The sequence below is a fragment of the Rutidosis leptorrhynchoides genome, chromosome 2 (assembly GCF_046630445.1).
Source record: "Rutidosis leptorrhynchoides isolate AG116_Rl617_1_P2 chromosome 2, CSIRO_AGI_Rlap_v1, whole genome shotgun sequence".
Classification (NCBI taxonomy): Eukaryota; Viridiplantae; Streptophyta; class Magnoliopsida; order Asterales; family Asteraceae; genus Rutidosis; species Rutidosis leptorrhynchoides.
This window is the reverse complement of record NC_092334.1, coordinates 605,434,285-605,439,038: the sequence shown is the minus strand read 5'-3', so window position 1 is coordinate 605,439,038 and position 4,754 is coordinate 605,434,285. Positions and strand designations below refer to the sequence as shown.

At 34.8% G+C, this 4,754-nt stretch overlaps 1 non-coding gene across 1 annotated transcript; it reads right to left on the bottom strand.

The window, feature by feature from the left end:
* Window positions 1-1,195: 1,195 nt before the first annotated feature.
* Window positions 1,196-1,302, bottom strand: LOC139894767 (small nucleolar RNA R71). The gene has a single exon (XR_011775252.1). It is a non-coding gene; the product is annotated as a small nucleolar RNA R71 (small nucleolar RNA).
* Window positions 1,303-4,754: the final 3,452 nt, after the last annotated feature.

Below are 4,754 nucleotides of genomic sequence, written 5' to 3'. Positions count from 1 at the left end.
TTAGGGTTTAATTAAAATATTAATTAGTTTTAGTTAATTAAATTTGTATTTTTAGGTTTTAATTAGTTTTATTACTTATAAAATTTAATACTTTTATAAAATATTAATTTAAAAATAATATTTTTGTAAAAATTGTATTTTTTTACAACTTTAAATTGTAAAAATTTAATACGTTTTTCGATACGCTCTTTTTCTTTCTTATTTCTCGGCACTCTAGTTTTTAGGGCTTAGAATTTTCTATTTCTTCTCTAAAATTTCTTTAAAATTCAACGAAAAATTATTTTAAGCGGTTAAATTGATAGACATCCAAAATTTTCTGCTTCGTAGTAATAGTTGGATTTGTTAGTGGCTGAGTTGTGAGCTTCCGATTTAAAGGGTTCTGGCTCCCTGCTGCATCTATTGCCTATTCGAAACGTGGGCAAAAGCAGAAAAATCTATTAATTTGATAACTTATATAATTTTTATCTTTTATAACTAATAGGATATTCAGTGAATGCACCGAGCAAAACGTTCACCACCTTTTGTACGTTCACCACCTGTAACTCGATCAAGACATCTAGCAAATATTGTCGCCGTTGATTTTTCTTTAGAATCGTTATCAAGTCGACCAAGTACTCCAATTCAAATTTCCGATAATCCATTTTTTGAACCCGACCTCACAATTGAGAATCTGGAGAATATTCAGGGACAATTCATAGATCCTGAACCACTAATCTTTCCTCCAGAACCACCAATCATTCAAACAGAAATTGTTGAGGAACCAACCATTAAATCAGAATCCTCTAGTGATTCAGATTCAACAAATTCAATTATGGAAAATCTGGAACCTCTAAGTATGGAAGACCGAATGCGAGCTAAACGCACTGGCCAAGGTCATGCAATTACTCAACCAGACATTAATGCGCCAGATTATGAAATCAAAGGACAAATCTTACACATGGTAACTAATCAATGCCAATTTAGTAGTGCGCCGAAGGAAGATCCAAATGAACATCTTCGTACCTTTAATAGGATCTGTACACTATTTAAAATCCGAGAAGTGGAGGATGAACAGATATATCTCATGTTATTTCTCTGGACTTTAAAGGGAGAAGCCAAAGATTGGTTAGAATCATTACCTGAAGGGGCAATTGATACATGGGACGTTTTAGTTGAAAAATTTCTTAAACAATTCTTTCCAGCATCTAAAGCCGTAAGACTTCAAGGAGAAATTTTTACGTTCACACAGAAGCCAAATGAAACTCTATATGAAGCATGGACAAGATTTGGAAAGTTATTGAGAGGATGTCCGCAACATGGTTTAGACACTTGTCAAATAGTACAAATATTCTACCAAGGATGTGACATCACTACACGAAAAGACATAGATATAGCAGCTGGTGGTTCAATTATGAAGAAAACAGCAACTGACGCTTACAAAATTATTGATAACACTGCTTCCCACTCACATGAGTGACACCAAGAAAAAGATATCGTTAGATCATCTAAAGCAGCTAGAGCCGATTCTAGCCATGACTTAGATTTCATTTCCGCAAAGATAGATGCTGTCGAGAGACGAATGGAAAAGATGACTAAATATATTCACTCAATAAGAATTAGTTGTGAACAGTGTGGAGGACCACATTTGACAAAAGATTGTCTCAGTATTGAACTAACAATGGAACAAAGAGAGAATGTTTCATACATAAACCAAAGGCCTGAAAATAATTATCAGAATAATTATCAACCGCCAAGACCAAACTACAATCAAAACCAGAATTATAACCGAAATGTTCCATACAACAACCAACAAGGTCCTAGTAATCAACAAGTATCCAATAATACTTACAACCAGCAAAGACCTAATTTTCAAAATAAACCACCACAAACCGATGATAAAAAGCCAAATTTAGAAGACATGATGTCGAAGCTAGTTGAATCTCAAACGCAGTTTTTCACATCTCAGAAACAAACCAATGAACAAAATGCTCAAGCATTTAGAAATCAACAAGCTTCTATTCAAAATTTGGAACAAGAAGTGAGCAACCTAGCAAGGTTAATAGGTGAAAGAAAATCGGGAAGTCTACCTAGTGATACAAATGCTAACCCCTGGAATGAAACAGCTAAAGCCATTACCACAAGAAGTGGTATTACACTTAAACCACCTGAAATACCTGTAATTTCTGATGAAGCTATTCCTACTCCACAAGAACCACAACCTGAACAAGATAAGGAAACAGAACCGGTAGTTGAAAAGGTTAATGAAGATAACACAGTTAAGGCTAAACCTTATGTTAAACCATACCAACCACCACTTCCTTACCCAAGTAAAATGAGAAAAGAAAGACTTGAAGCCGAGAAATCCAAATTCTTGGATATGTTTAAACAAATAAATGTCAATCTTCCTTTCATTGATGTGATTTCAGGAATGCCTAGATATGCTAAATTTCTGAAAGATCTAATCACAAATAGAAAGAAAATGGAAGAACTTTCAGCTGTTACTATGAATGCTAATTGTTCTGCAGTGCTGTTGAATAAGATACCAGAAAAATTATCAGATCCAGAAAGTTTCACAATTCCATGTTTTCTGGGAAGTCTTAGTTCAATAGAAGCATTGGCAGATTTAGGTGCTAGTATAAATTTAATGCCGTATTCACTATACGCTAAACTAGACCTTGAAGAATTGAAACCAACACGAATAAGCATACAACTAGCCGATAGATCAGTAAAATATCCTAGAGGGATAATGGAAAACATGCTAGTTAAAGTTGGTACTTTAGTATTTCCAGTAGATTTTGTTGGACATGGAAGAAGATTCTCGAGTTCCTCTCATATTAGGAAGACCATTCTTAAACACGGCTAAAGCAATAATAGACGTATTCGGTAAGAAACTGACCCTAAGTATAGAGGACGAGAGTGTTACCTTTTCAGTTGATAGAGCTATGCAACAACCGCAATCTGCAGATGATACATGTTATTATATTCAAACTATAGATTCACATGCAGAATTGTTAGAAGAATTTCCAGAATTACAAGGAACAGGAGAATGTTCTTTAAGAGAAAGTACTGAACCAATTGATGAAACTGAAATGTTAGCTACACTTATGGCTAATGGATATGAACCAACAACAGAAGAAATTCAAATGCTAAAAGAGGAAGACAGATATCGATATAAATCATCGATAGAAGAACCACCGACATTAGAGTTAAAGCCACTTCTAAACCATTTGGAATATGCTTATTTACATGGTGAGTCTGAATTACCTGTAATAATATCGTCTTCTCTTACTGAAAATGAAAAATCTCAACTCATTTCTGTGCTAAAAGCTCATAAACCAGCTATTGCATGGAAAATTCATGATATTAAAGGAATAAGTCCTTCGTATTGCACACATAAAATCCTTATGGAAGAAGGTCATAAAACGTATGTGCAACGCCAATGAAGACTAAATCCTAATATGCAAGATGTTGTTAAGAAAGAAATTATTAAACTGCTTGATGCAGGTTTAATTTATCCAATTTCTGATAGTCCATGGGTAAGCCCAGTTCAATGCGTTCCTAAGAAGGGTGGCATGACTGTCATCACAAATGAGAAAAATGAGCTTATTCCTACTAGGACTGTAACAGGATGGCGTGTTTGTATTGATTATAGAAAATTAAATGACACCACCAGAAAAGATCACTTTCCCTTACCTTTCATTGATCAAATGTTGGAAAGATTAGCCGAAAATAGTTACTATTGTTTTCTTGATGGTTTTTCCAGATATTTTCAAATTCCAATATCACCCGAGGACCAAGAGAAAACCACATTCACGTGCCCTTATAGTACTTTTGCTTACAAACGCATGCCATTTGGACTTTGCAACGCCCCTGCTACCTTTCAAAGGTGCATGATGGCAATTTTTCACGACATGATAGAAGAATGCATGGAAGTTTTCATGGATGACTTTTCAGTCTTCAGTGATACTTTTGAAACATGTCTAGTTAATCTTGAACGAATGCTTATTAGATGCGAACAATCAAATCTAGTACTTAATTGGGAGAAATGCCATTTCATGATTAAAGAAGGCATCGTTCTTGGACATAAAATCTCAAAGGAAGGAATTGAAGTGGATAGAGCTAAAGTAGATGTAATTGCTAAACTTCCACATCCCACCAATGTTAGAGGAGTTAGGAGTTTTCTAGGGCATGCCGATTTTTACCGACGTTTCATAAAAGATTTTTCTAAAATTGCCACTCCTATGAATAAACTCCTAGAAAAGGATGCTCCATTCATCTTTTCAGATGAATGCATCAAATCTTTTAATATTCTTAGAGAAAAACTCACTAATGCACCGATCATGATAACTCCAAATTGGAGTCTACCATTTGAACTAATGTGCGATGCAAGTGATTTTGCAATGGGAGCCGTTTTAGGACAAAGGATTGAAAAATGATTTCAACCTATATATTATGCTAGTAAGACATTACAAGGAGCACAAACGAATTACACAATTACTGAAAAAGAACTCCTTGCTATTGTCTTTGCTTTTGATAAATTTCGATCATATCTCGTTCTAGCTAAAACGGTGGTCTATACCGACCATTCTGCTCTTAGATACCTATTTTCGAAACAAGATGCTAAACCACGATTAATCCGTTGGATCTTACTCTTACAAGAGTTTGATATTGAAATCCGAGATAAAAAGGGAGCAGAAAATCTCGCCGCTGATCATCTTTCTCGTCTTGAAAATCCTGAATTAGAAGTTCTGAATGAATCGGCCATACAAGACAAC